Source organism: Mirounga leonina, unplaced genomic scaffold (assembly GCF_011800145.1).
Source record: "Mirounga leonina isolate KUSES-001 unplaced genomic scaffold, KU_Mleo_1.0 Mir_151, whole genome shotgun sequence".
Lineage (NCBI taxonomy): Eukaryota > Metazoa > Chordata > Mammalia > Carnivora > Phocidae > Mirounga > Mirounga leonina.
The window spans coordinates 26262779-26277709 of NW_023270377.1; the positions used below are offsets into that span (position 1 = coordinate 26262779).

At 38.3% G+C, this 14931-nt stretch overlaps 1 protein-coding gene across 1 annotated transcript in view; it reads right to left on the reverse strand.

Annotated features, from left to right (window-relative positions):
- MAP2 (microtubule associated protein 2) overlaps positions 1–14931 on the reverse strand; it is a 140941-nt gene that overhangs the window by 95372 nt on the left and 30638 nt on the right. Inside the window, exon 2 of the mRNA XM_035007256.1 lies at positions 8274–8351. The gene's annotated coding sequence lies outside the window, so the exon portion shown is untranslated. The remainder of the gene's footprint in view (positions 1–8273; positions 8352–14931) is intronic.

The following is a 14931-nucleotide window of genomic DNA, read 5'->3' on the forward strand; positions in this document are numbered from 1 at the left end:
CCCAATCATGTCTTTTTATAATGAATTTTAGAAATTCATTAAAGTACAAGCATTTATTTTGTTCCCCAATGAAGCTTTCTCCATCTATTAATTAATCAACTGATTCACTTAGCAAGAAGTTATTGAAAAGGACGCCTGGGTGGCTCAGTCGGTTAAAGGTCTGCCTCTGGCTCGGGTCATAATCCCAGGGTCCCAGGATCGAGTCCCACATGGGGCTCTTAGCTCAGTGGGAAGTCTGCTCCTCCCTCTGACCCTCCCTCCTCTTGTGCTCTCTCTCTCTCAAATAAATAAACAAAATCTTAAAAAAAAAGTTATTGAAAAAAACTAAGCAGTTTTGGGCATTATGCTTTTTTTGCCATTATCCTCTTGGATACAATGCTTATTTCTATAAGGAAGGTTTTAGAAAATATCTTATTTGTGTAGTACTGTAAAAATTAACTTTGATAAACTGATATATCAAATACATTTACTATTTTAACATGGTACTGAGATTATGATTCACAGTTTTGTTTCTGTGGTATAATTGGCATCTATTCTCACCAGGGTTTGAATTATTTGATCCAAATGTTCAAACATATTTATACTGGAGACAGATTTTCCTTTGGTATCACAGAGACTGCTAGCAGTTCATCAGAATCTCTTCTTTTTCCTGGGCACAGAGCAGGAGTATATTTCTTATCTATCCTTACAGTTAGGTGTGGTCATATGATTTAGCTCTAACCAATGGAAGTTTGGTTCTTCTACAACTCCCATGTGCTCCTCCTTGGTCTTTGCCCCCCTACCAGTTGGATGGAGACAATGACAAAGTAAAACCATGAATGGAAAGATCCCATTGTCTGAAAGGAATCCCACAAATCTCTAGCCCTGATTGACTATGGGAAGGACAGACAGGCTCCCAACCTAAACACCCAGGCAGGACTGTTAAGTGAGCAAGAAATAAAGTGATAATACATTTCTGCATCTATTTGTTTTAGCAATTAGATCCATCCTAACTAATATACTTGGTTTGAAGAAATGTATGATGAGATTAGGGAAAAAAAAAAAAGGATGATACCAATAGAAGTAATATAGTTAAATGAAACTCCGTTTATGACCTACACTGCAAATCCTGGCAGCAACGAGGACAACTTGTGGGTGTTGGAATGGCGGAAGCTGGTAGGCAAACCTGAGCAAGGAGCATTTCCTGCTCTTCCACAATCACCCACTTGATGCCCCTCCACTTTCTGGTGTGGCTGGAGCAGAGAGGGACAAGCCTTTCCCTCGGTGCTCTTGTAACATCTGTCTTGCGGCCAAGGTGGAGATAGAATTTGCAGTCACTTTCAGAGAATCTTAGGACAGTCTCATGTTTGCCAAGGACAAAGTGGAAGGTCTGTCTTTCCTGAAGATGGTAGAAGATAGAAGCGTTGACACATCCTCTACTTTGGTCTCCCCAGGCTTTTCATCCTCCCTCACTGGCTTCACATTTCCTTAGAGGGATAGGTGGCCCCCGTTTTTGTTAATATTAATCTGTTTGTCTTTTAACATAGCTTTTCCTGCCTCCTCCAAAGCTTTGTTTCCTAACTTGTCTCCTTGGGGACTCACGGTGTTCGCTTTCTCCTCTCTTTACTTTCTGACTATAAACCTACTGTTGTGACTATAAACCTACTGTTGTTAGCAGCAATCATACACACAAAAGAAATGACAACAAAGCAACCACTGCCACCTTAAAACCCATTTTGTAAATCTGCTACCTAGGGCTACAACCCGAATCTTTTCCCCCTCCTTGATCTCTCATTTATTGGCCACATCCTCTTCCAATCATTATTTACTCATTATTCATTATTGTTATTATCTATTAATAGCAATTGATTAAAATATTATTTTGTTTCAAATCTGATGACATGGTCCTGGAAGCACAAATATGGCAAAGACAAAACTTTTGCTTTTGAGGACTTCTCAGAGCTGGGGAGAAAGCCAGAGATGGAAATAATTACACACCAAGATGATTTTTTCTGTAGTTTTTTTTTTTTTTTTTTTAAGATTTTATTTATTTGAGAGACAGTGTGAGGGACAGCATGTACAGAGGGAGAGGAAGAGGGAGAAGCAGACTCCCTGCTGAGCCCGGGATCCTGAAATAATGTCCTGAGCTGAAGGAAGACTGAGCCACCTAGGTGTTTCCCTTTTCTGTAGTTTAGATACACTTAAAGTGCTATGAAAGCCCCTTCTCCCCCCAAAGCACACTTAATATCATTTTGGGGGGGGGGGGCTGGAGAAGGAATGACATATGGATTGAAAACACATAGCTTTTCTACGTCAGACAAGGGGACAATGGATATTTAGGCAAGACTTGCAGAAATAACAAAGACAAGAGCAACGTGAGAAAAACATGGCTTACCAAGAGAAATAAGTAAGTTAAAGAAGAAACAAGTTTCTGCCGTGGTTAGAATGAAGGAAGGGCAACTAAGTAGGACAGAGGAATTAGATTGTCTAGAAATGGTTGCTTTGAGCCCAGTTTTGAAGGGTCTTTACTGAGTTGGATACTTTATATTATAGGAAATTTTTAAGTAGGAAAAAGAAATGATCTGATGTATATGAAAAACAAGTCACGTGGTGCCAGCATGCAGGAGAGGCCGGTTGTGAAAGTGTCAGGAAAAGGGCAACTCATCAAAGGGCACCGAAAGGCTCAGGGAAATGTACTGGAGGCCAGGCAGAGGGAATAAGGGTGTCCAGCCCTTGGATTATGAGGTACCTTGGTAACCACATCATTTTCCTTCCTCTGTTTAAGCAAAAAGTTAGATTTCCATTGGCTTCAACTCCTTTCCCAAATTGACGGAGATAAGGCTACTGCAACTGATTGTCAAGACTTTTCTGAAGGCAAATATCCAACAAGATTTGACTCTTAAGACCTTCCACAGGAAGTTTCCTTTAAATGACTTACACTCATGGCCAGCAAAAGAACTAAATGCATAATAATCATTCTTTTAGAGTCTAAGCATTAGAAAAAGTGCTCATCAGCACCAAATTGCTGTCTTTTCCCATCTCCATTTGGCCAAACTGTTAAAAGGCAAGACTTACTAATAGCACCCCCCTGACAAGAACTAGAGCCTTTTGCAGCAGGTGGTGCCCACCTCTGCCTACAGAATTGTAGCCCAAACAATCTGCTTGGAATTGCCGAGGAATCAGTAGAATGTGCTTATGAGTCAGCCTGTTAAGTAGGAGGACTGTTATTGTTATTTTAACTCCTGCCACAGTATGTGGGCAATTCTCCTTTTTTCTGTCTCTAGTTAACCATGAAACGTCTTTCTTTAAAACCTCACCCCTGGAATAGGTTTTTGCTCAGTAAGAGGCAGAACAATTTGGGGTCGGAGTATAACGGCCAGCTGATAGACAGATGAGAAGAGGCTTTCATAAAGGAAACATCAGATAGCCTCATTTACCAATAGTTTATTTTTAGAATGTTTAATCTGCCTTTAAAATTACTCACACAGAGAGAGGGCCATGGGCCAGACCTGAGTGCTGATCAGATAGTAATCAGCATAAGTCAAGGTACTTATTTTCAGAGAGGATGGTGAAAATACCAGGTTTTCTTTCTCTTTTCCCTAACTGTTGAGGGTATTGTGGTCTGACTGTCTTTCTCTTGCCAAGTGTTCTCAACAGTATAAACATTCATCAAGTGCTGCTCTAAGGAATATTGTAAAAATAAAAGAAAAAAAGTCAGCCTATTTTACAGAAAATTGTCTTAAGGGCTAAAATTCACCCATCAGTGAGTGATGAAAAGATATACATCTGTTCTGAGGATAAAGCAAAATCTAAGCAATATGGGGTTGTAGCAAGTCTTTTTGTTTTTTAAGGATTTATTTATTTATTTATTTGTTTATTTATCGTGAGTGGAGGGAGGGGCAGAGGGAGAGAAAGAGAATCTTCAAGCACACCCCCCCCGATGAGCACAGAGCCTGAGGTGGGGCTAGATTTCAGGACCCCTAGGTCATGACCTCAGCTGAAATCAAGAGTTGGACACGTAACCGTAACCGTAACCGTAACCGTAACCGACAGAGCCACCCAGGCGCCCCAGGCTGTAGCAAGTCTTGATATTGTTCTTTAGATAAAGGATGGCATGTAATTATAAAATAAGTACTTTCTGCTCTTAAAATGGATTTTTTATTTCTACCCAGCTGATTTGTGCTTAATTTGTCTTTGTAGTTTTGGTACTATAAATTAAGATTCAAGATTATATATCAATAGAATTAAGGTTTTTTTTAAGATTTTATTTATTCATTTGAGACAGAGAGATACAGAGAGAGAGAGTATGAGCAGGGGGAGAGGCAGAAACAGGCTCCCTGCTGAGCCAGGAGCCCGATGCAGGGCTCGATCTCAGGACCCTGGGATCATGACCTGAGCCGAAGGCAGACGTTTAACCATCTGAGCCACCCAGGCACCCCAGTAGAATAAAGTTTTATCATAATGCTATAAAATCATGTGTCAAGATCATGCATGAAAGCTCCTCAGCATTCCAGAAGCAACTGACTCTATTAAGACAAACTGAAAGGACCCTTAAAAGGGCATACAACCATCACTGACGTTCATTAAAGACATCGTGTGCAGTAACCCTGCATACCTATTCAGTCCTTTAGCAAGTGAGGGTCCACCAAGATGGAGACACTGTTCTAGACACAGCTCAGAATGTCACCAGTCTCTGTCCTCAGTGGGGGGAAAGGATGTTGAGATGATGTCAGGGAGGTAAAAGATGTCAGCTTGTAGAGCACCTTGCTGGCAACAGTAGGAGCCTAGGACTTATTCTGAATATTATGGGCAGCCATTGGTGGATTTTGAAAAGAGGAGTCATATCAGTTGATTAAGATTTATAAAAAGGTCACATTCTGTGAACAACAGACTATAGGAGAGCAAGACTGGGCGCAGGAGGCTACCGCACTGGTCAAGATGAGAGTGGACTCGAATGACACAAGTAGAGATAATGAGAAGTGATCACATTCTGGACAGGAACCAGCTTGGTCCTGTTATTATCTGCTATGAGGCTTAAGGGGGTAAAAAAATATACCTCTAATGGGTAGTAGAGGCTGAAAATCAACCAATTGTCAGGGTTGTTCATCTCATTGTAGTGTTTACACGGGGCTTTTGTGTCAAAGAGATGTTATTACATGAAGTAGTAAGACTCTTGAACTTCAGATACATACACCAAGCTCTACATTTAGAATTACATGTATTAGGTTTGAAATATTCACTTCTAAATTTATAGAATAATTAGTAATAACAGCAAATGACTACAAAGATTATGTCATTTACAAAGCATCTTTACTCCTATTATCCCATTCAGTTTAATCTAATTGGCATGGTTAGGTGACCAGAAAGGTAATTACTTGGTAAACAATGTTAAGATAGCATAGCAAGATAGAGATATCTAATTAAATAGTCACTTTCATGGTATTACTCAAGGAATCTTTGCCATTTCCAAACAACCTGTTTTCTCTCTCTGGATTGATATTGTGTCTTCCTTGTTTTTCTTTTTTCTTTTCTTTCTTTTTCATTCTTTTTTTAAAATTTACTTTGAAAGAGAGAAAGAGCAAGCGAGAGAGAGTGACTGAGAGAGAGTAAGCTTGAGCAGGGGGAGCGGCAGGCAGAGGGAGAGGGAGAAGCAGGCTTCCCTCGGAGCAGGGAGCCCAGATGCGGGGCTCAATCCCAGGACCTGAGGATCATGACCTGAGCCGAAGGCAAACACTTAACTGACAGAGCCACACAGGTGCTCCTTCTTTTTCTTTATTTATCTTTATTTTTTATTTGAGAGAAGAGAGTGAATGGGGAGAGGGAAGAAGTAGAGAGAGAGGGAATCTCAAGCAGACTCCCCACTGAGCACAGAGCCCAAAGCAGAGCTTGATCTCACAACCCTGAGATCATGACCTGAGCTGAAATCAAGAGTCAGATGCTTAACTGATTGAGCCACCCAAGCACCCCTCTTCCTTGCTTTTCTAAGATCAGTCCCTTTAAGTCACATAAAAGGATCCCAGTAAATATTAGTGGAATAAATGAAACTGCTATTTCTGTGTCAAACAGGTTAGGTAGGTTTTCTCGATTCTTTTTCTTGTAGACAGTATAGTTTTGGAATTCAAGAGAAAAGAGTTTGAATCTAGCTCTGCAATCACTATATGATCTTGATTAAGTTGCCTGACATAAGTGGACCTCAATTTCCCCATCTGCAAATATGCACTGCACTTTTGACCTGGGAGGCTTACACAGTCTTGCATTTACTCAGATATGCCCACCAAAGGCTAGTTTATCTCTACTTTCTTCCCCAACTGAGCTGGAGGAGTCATCTACTCCCTTAAGAAAATAAGTTATAAAAGATTCTATGTCTATAAATCTTACTAATGCATATTGATATTTCTTTTACCTTAAAGAAATGCTAGAATTAACTAGAATTTTGGAGAAAATTAGAGAAAATCCTTTTTCTTTAAGTTTCCCTCATGATTTTTGAAGGAAATCTAAGCAATCGACATGGGCCAAATGAGAGTGTTTTTATATCTTGTAATTTCGAAGGCAGTATTTACATTGCATTTGGGAATAGTCAGCATTTCATCCATGGGTAAATAAAACAGATTTCACTTATTGTATTACAGCAAAAGCAGTTTAAAAAACCCACAAGTCCCATTAGTTAGCAAGATCCTTATAGCTAGTAAAAGAAATACTTTTCTAATAGGAAAAAAAACTAAAACATAAACAGAATTGGTATAGTATCACATATTAAGAACTTCGGATTTTTATACACAAATGACAAAGATGTCTTGAAAGCCATAGTTAAACCATTTTAGCATTAAATCTTCAAAATGTTAAAAGTTATTTGGAAGCAGTAATTAATAATACTAAGCACCAGATGACTGAAACATTACAATGAGTCAACTTTATGACAAAGTGAGTCAACCAGATCTTCATGTATCAATATGGCTGCATCTCTAAATATAATGTTGGGTGAAGGCAAAAGAATGTCTATAGTACGGTACCATTTATATAAACTTTTAAAATGTGAATAAATATATGGCATGTTGTTTCACACACACCATTAAAATATTAGAACACACATAGGAAGGTTATATCACCTTCAGGATTGTGACACCTTTCAGAAAGAAAGGAAAAGGAGCAAGATGAACTTTTCTTCTCTCTATGATGATTTATTTTGTCAGAAAAGATCTGAACAAAGTTTAATATCAGCACTTGTTTAATCCATGTGACTGATCTTCAGTATTTATTATAATATTTTCTATATTTCTCTTTGAAAATTTTGTTAACTTTCTGGCTTAAAAATAAGGTGATAAATAATAAAAACAGTAAAGCATATATTGCTGTGGCCAAGTTAAGATTGGATATTCAGTTCTTCTAATAAAAAGAATTAAATTAAAATACATTCTTCATTTCGTAGAATAAAAAGTCATTCATTTGTATTCTTTCTGTCCTATTATTCTGCTTTAACATAGGAATTTTGAGTTTAAAGGAGGATATAAAATAAAAGAAAAAGTTCTTTCTGTTTGTAAACTGTGCTAAAGTATATACATTCCTTTATTTACTCATGCAACAGTTGTACAGTAATAAGTACAAACATAAAATAAATGTTGCCTGCCATGACTCTTTTGGTACATCCATTATGTTTGTTTGTTTGGTTTTTTTCTTCCAGAAATTTGGACAGAACCAATTCAAAACATAGGAGAATCTGAAAGCTAGGCATTTCTACAACAACATGAAGTTACTCTCATAATAATAGCTGGGGCTGGTGTTCTCCCAGTGCCTTCTACTCTCAGACCTATGTATAAAACCTTGGCTGAACTCCTTACATCCACTGGCTTCCTCTCTCTGCCTCAAACCCCTAATCTGTATAATGGGGATGATCCGAGTATTTCCTCCCAGAGTTCTTATAAGGATACAGGGGTTAGTTACGTAAAGTAAGTCATGCAAGTCATATCTGGCACATAGTAAGTGTTGAGAAAATACTGCTGGTGTTTTTACCCACAGCAGGAGAAACAGGTTTAGTTCAGTTCTCATTTCATAGTTTTCAGTTCTCATTAAAAGAGTGAAAAAGATCTTTTCACTCTTTTACTATTAAATCATTCAAAACATTATGAAGTGCTATTTTATAATCCTAAATCTATTAGCTATAGAATTCATATATATTTGTCCGTTATCAAAACAAATTGATATTTATTTCATAAAGATTTTTTAAAAATGTGGTCGACAGAGAGTTATTTTTCACAACTGTGGATAACTCTCTTAGGGTAGAGAGGACAGGGTCTTACCTATTCAAGGAAGTAGTAAAATGGCAAAATTCGTTATGTTGTATTCTCAAAGGGTTAATAATATGTTGTGGCTTCTTTCTGTAAAAAAAAAAGAATTTAGGAAATCAATCATTTAATCTGTGATCCATATAAATCTATTACATCATGTAGATCAATACCAAATACAACTCGTGGCTTTCTCTTTTTCTATTGGGTAACTATGAGGCCATGAGATGAATTTCATAATGGTTCTCTATAGTCATACACTGAGCATTTACAACCAGCAAAGTGCTCTTTCAGGTGTTTGGAATAGAGAAATGAAAATGTTAACAGTTGCATACTTTTTCTCACTTTTTAGCTTTACTCTAGTGAAGCTTCATAAGTATTATATCCAAGGAAAAATAAAATTTTAAATTGTTTAAATTGTTTTCAGCTAATAAATAGCAGGCAACTGTATTCTCTCACAAGAGAGTATATTCATCCATTATATATCCTCAAGGAAGATATCGCTCTCCAAGTAAAGGGCCTTAAGACTGAAATTTTGATAGCTATTAATTCTTCTTCAAGATCCAATAGGAAAATGTAAACATGGAAAGACAAGAAGCAACAGTTGGCTCATTTCTTCTCTATCACCCTTCAAAGAACAATATGTATAGGGATATGAATAGACAGGGTTTGATTCCAACATAACAAACATTGACTGGGCCAGGTTCTGTATTAAGTGCTTTTACATGTAATAGTTCACTTAATCTGTGAGCATTCACATAGAATATGTAGCAGCAAACAAGTCTGTTAATGCATATTAAAGTTAGAAAGGCTTAACATTAAAAAAAAAAAAGAAAAAAGAAAATGCTGCAGGCGGGAAGGAACACAATAGAATTCTCCAATCCCTCACATAATTTGAGTTATTTTAAGAAAAAAAGTTTGCACTGCCCACATGTCTGAACACAGCTCTTCCCACCCCCCACCCCCCAGCTTTAGTTAGGCTCAGTGGTTCTCAAATTTAGACTATATATAACATTATTATACAGAGTTCTATACACAATAACTTCAGACTACTGAAAGAATTTTTAAGGGTAGCTTTGATTAAAAGGTTGATTTTAGAGCAAAAATAGAATGGTAGAGCAGCTCTGCACCTTGTTCAGATCAAAAGAGTCGATCTGAATTTATTTTCCTTAAATTACGTAATACGCATGTTTTGCACTTCATCTTCATGATTTTGAAGTACATGTCCGTGTATGTGTCTAAGTATGCACGTACACATGCATGCATGCATCTTTTACCCTGGTAAAAATTAAAAAAAAACAAAAACAAAAACAAAACAAGAAAGAACTGCATAGAACAAGTGTCAGCAAACTGTGGTCCATGGACCAGATCGGGCCTGCTGTCTGTTTTCCTCAGTTCGGTGTTGCTGGCTAACAGCCACGTTCATTCAGTTCTTTGTTGTCCACGTCTGCTTCTGTGTGTTTCAGTGTCAAGGAGCTGTGACAGATGCTGCACGGCCTTTCATGTATTTCTATACGACCCAAATGTTTACTATTTGGCCCTTTACAAAAAAAATTTGCTCACACCTGTTATCAAAGAACATGTTCATCATTCCAGTAATACTAAAAGCAATATTAAAAAAACTAATCTCCTGTCTTTTATAGTCTTTCCACATATTAACTCAATAGTTAAATGTCAATGAAAGTGAAGTTCCAGCCCTGAACACTTAAAAGCTAATTTCGTTCCAACAGAATCGGGAAATTATTGGCCAAAGAATGAGATGATTAGGAGAAAATGGCGGTACTCAGTCATAAAAATAATGCCCCATTTACCCATCATCGTGACTTTTGTGTTTTTTTGTTTGTTATAAAATTAAAACGGCTATGCTTTTTTCTAGACTTTATTTTATGAGAGATAAATGCCATCTGGGATTTATTTTTTTAAAAGCAACTCAGGGCCTATTCCATGAGGCACATAAAATTGGATAGTCATTTTAAATGAACACACAGCAGGTAGAAGTGATCATTTTTATTCCAGATCAAAAAGATTAAATTACTTTAACACAGCTTTTGTTAAGAATATTATTTGACACAGTCTTAGTATTTGATAACTTATATAGAGTGGCTGTGACATCCCTAAGATAATATCAGCAAACACTGATGCAGCTTTTATTACGCACCAGACAGCGTTCCAAGTACTTCATATATATTCATTCACTGATTCCTCACTATCACCCTCTAAGACAGGTAACTATTATTATCACCACTAAAACATGAGAAAGCTGAGGCCAACAGACTTTAAGTGCCTAGCATCACATAGCCAGAAAGTGGACAAGCCTCTCAACCATATACCAACTCTTTTTTTTTTAAGATTTCATTTATTTATTTATTTGAGAGCGAGAGAGCGCAAGCTCGAACACAGGTACGCTAGAGCTGGCGGGGTGGGGCGGGTAGGACAGATAATGGGGGTAGGAGAAGCACAAGCAGACTCCACCCGGAGCCTACAGCCCAACATGGTGCTCAATGCCACGACTCTGAGGTCATGCCCTGAGCCGAAATCAAGAGTAGGACACTTAACCAACTGAGCCACTCAGACACCCCTATGCTAACTCTTTATAGACCCTGAGAACTGGTGTTAGGTCTCAACTCTGGCCAAAGACAGTTTTAAACATAAAGGCTTTGGGACTCCGTGAGAGGTGGTATTTCACCAATGGCAACTTTCAGTTTACTAGAAATACCTACTAAGCACATATTTTATTCAGTGTATTCAGCTTTTTGACCAAATTGAAATGTACTCAACTACTGTTCTGTCTCTGTTCTCTACTCCATTATTCCTATCAGGCTTGCTTACGCCACTTTCCAGAACCTCTCAGAGTTAGGTGTGAAATGTTGAGATCATGGCTGGCAACACCTGACAACCTTAATTTGGTTAAGAACTATATTTAAGGGCTAGCCTAATAGAGAATAGGGTGTACGTTGGCATCACAAAATAAGTTGAGTAAATCATTTAATGAGGAACTCAAGATAGACACTTGTTCGGCTATCGAAAAAATTAGCTTTTATCGGTTGATAACCCAGATAAATAGATGTGCATACAATGCACTTAGTCTGCATATAATACGTGTCCGGCTGTTGGCATATTTATGTGCAAGTTATATGACACCCCTAGCTCTGAAGTTAGATTGGTAAGTTCATGCAGACTTAAAATTTCAGGAAGAAAATATTGCCAAGGTGTGGTTTTCTCGAGTGATGTAAGAACCCATGTTTCATTAAGCAATAAAGTCAAGATAAAATCTTCCCTGGGTTGTTAGACCAGGATATACTACTCATTAACCTTTGAAACATATTCTAGTGTAAGTATCACTTGGTTATTTTTCATCTTTTGATAGACTTTGTCAGATAAGTGAAACATCGAGATGCTTGAAGTTGCTGGAATCCTGAATAGCATATCTGAAGGCTAACCTTGACCTCACTGGCTATCATTAGCCTACTCAGCTCTCAAATGAACAATAGTAACATTGTTCTCCACCTCCTCTGCCAATCTGCTCTATGTGGTTTTGAACAGTTTATGTAATTCAGTGCACTTGTGCATGATAACAAGATTTCAACTATTTAGGACATTCAGAATTGCCAGTACTGTTGGGAAAAGATCCACTAGCCAAGCAGTCTTTAAACAGGAGAGCAGTTGCCAACATGAAATCATTTAATCTAACAGGCTACTAAACGATTTCTATTCCCTAACACATTTAGAAGCAGCTCATTATCACTACTTATTTGTAAGTAGCCAAAAGTTACAGCGAACCAAAGTCACTGATGCTTGGACAGATGAGAGAAAGATCTTCCTTTCTTGGGGCTTTTGCCAAATTCCCTTTTGGAGAACACTATGCTTCTTGCTAAGGAAACACACTTCAAAATATATGAATTAAGGACAATTAACAAAGGCCTAGTCAAAACATATGGTGTCCAGTTGACAAGAGAATCTAGGTAAGGGAGACAGTAAGAATTTTCCCCTTTGATTCCCAAACCTGATACTCCAGGCTATTGCTGAGGATTAGCAGACCGGGTTGAGCCGGCTTAGCAGAAATTAGCTAGTCTTGTCCAAAGCACCTCAACCTGATTCAAAGCCATAAAAATAGGATACAAATGGGTGAAAGGATAAAGGACTGGATTAGTCAGAAGAGTCAAACTTAAGTCTCAGAGACTTTGCACAATAAAGGTTTCTATCCTGCTCATACAAAACCTGATGTGAGTAGGATAATGCTCCAGGCCAACTCTCTCCCACGATCTGAATATTCTTCTGTGGCTCAACTCATGGCCTCCAAGATTACAGGAGCAGGGAGGAAGACATGAGAGGGCTGCACACCAGCTCTTAAATGCTCTAACACAGAAGTGACACACATTTACCTCCTCTTACCACTCACTGGACTGAACTAATCATGATGGCTCTGCCTCAATAAGGGGTTGAGAAACACGGAGGATAAACAGAGCTCTGGTGGGGCACCTGGCTGGCTCAGTCCGTAAAGCATGCAACTCTTCAATTTGGGGTTGTTGAGTTTGAGCCCCATGTTGGGCGTAGACATTACTTTAATAAATAAATAAATATGTGGAGATCTGGTGAGTGGTAAATATCTCCATCACGAGAGTGAAAGATGCATGATGAAACAGTAGCTCTGTTAGGGTTGAGTTTAGATTCCTTCTTGGTTGCAAAGGTTGAAAAGAAACGCTCAGTGATATTAGTCAAAAACGTATTCTGCTAAATTGTTGACATATGCTGACTCTGATGGAATATAAATAAATATTTTATTTTATAAATAAAATATAAGAGGCACTGCAATGTAGAGAACCTTGGGCAGCAACAGGGCACATGTGCCAGTGTTTCCACTTATTTCTATCTTCTGCTGCTGCTTTCTGCTCAGGATCAGAATATATCTGAAGAACTAACACTTCTTTGCTTGACAGAAAGCCATCTGTTCATTTGTTTCTAATTTTCATACAAACACTACCCATTTTTAAAATGGTAGAATAAGCCAGTGCAGATCTGCAGGTTCACATGGCATGAGGAAAAAGAACAGGGGAGGGGTACCAAGGACACAACAGGTGGCCACAAAAGTGACCTGGCTAGGTGGCTTCCTAGTGATGTCACTTTCATGTTCAAACCTCTTCTGCCAACATGATAAAAACCAAATTTCCTAGGCCTGGCCTCTAGGGCTTCTACACCATGACTACGCTCAACTGGTTCAACTTTATCTCCAACTTCCTACCCTCGCAGAGCCTCCAGTTCCTTTATAGACCTGTGAATTTCCCTTTTCATTCCAGTTTCATATTTTTCTTCTCTCCTTCTACAAAGTCCTCTTCTTTCTCCTTTTCTTCTTTTGCTCTCTCCCGCATCCCCCCTCCCTCCTCTTCCTCCTCTCCCTCCTCTAGGTTTGTCAACTCTTCCTTGAACTGGAGTGCTGTTCTCTAGAAGTCTCCCCAGCCACTTCCAGGTGTATGGTTCTTCTTTTTATCACCTATTTGGCATTCATATGAATTACCTTGTGTTGTTAACAAACCTTACTGGAATTGAAACAAATTCCTACCGCCATCCTTTTTCGGCTTTATTTCAATCCTAGAAGCCATTAATTTCTCTCAAATGTATGAATTCCTTTATTCATAGTATTCTGAATTCAAAATGAGTTCAAATGAAGAACAAAAAATATTAAGCCATATCAGAGAGAGTATACAATGCACTTCAAATAAGGCAACCATATTATCAAATTGTCTCAAGAGGTATTAGCAGTTTACACTCCTGTCTATTTCCCTACGCCATCAGCAACACTGTGTGTTTTTTATCTGTTTAATGTCTGCTCCACTCCACCCCACTCCAACAAATCTGTAAGCTCTAGAAGGGCAGGGGCCATTTTCTTTTATATTTACTACCGCATTCCCCATCTAGTGGCAAATACTTGCTCAATAACTACTATCAAATGGATGAAAAATTGAGGTACGTGTTGCAAAAAAATAGAAAAGTATGTTGATCCTTTAATTTTGTATATATGAACTCCTTTGTTCCAAGCAATGAAATTTCCTTCTCTACTTGGCTTCCTGTTTCCCTGATTTGAAAGTGGGTGGTTAGTAAAGGGTGAATGAGTGAATAAAAACAAGGATGATAACAGTTTATTTTCCTAACCATTCTGACTCGAAAAAAAATAACACAAACTTTGGATATGGATGCTGGGTCAGAACACTGGCCTATCTCCTACCGGCTGTGGAACACTGGGCAGAACTTCTAAGTTTTTGGATCCTTAGTTTCATCATCAATAAAATGGAAATTATTAATGAGATTTCCCTTACAGAGTTGCTGCAAGAATTAAATAAAATCATTTGTAGAAAGTGTTTTGACAATGGTGGAAAATTGTGAGGTCTCAATATCAGTCTTCGAATGGTATTTCTTGTGAAGAGACCATATATTCACTTGCCAATCCGTGGTTTCTTAGCTTCAACTTTTCTCTTTAGTTTTGCTTAGCAGCCAAATGCCTTTTGTAAGTTCTTAGGACAGAAAGTGTCTTTGAGAAGGACTGTTCCAGAGAAAGAAAGCATCTCATTTACTAATAGCCCCAAGGTCACCTGCTGGGAGCCATCTGTCAACCTGCAGGAGCACAGAGAGATTTCCTGGGCAAGAAGAGGGGGCATTTGGTTGAACCCGGGTGCCAGAG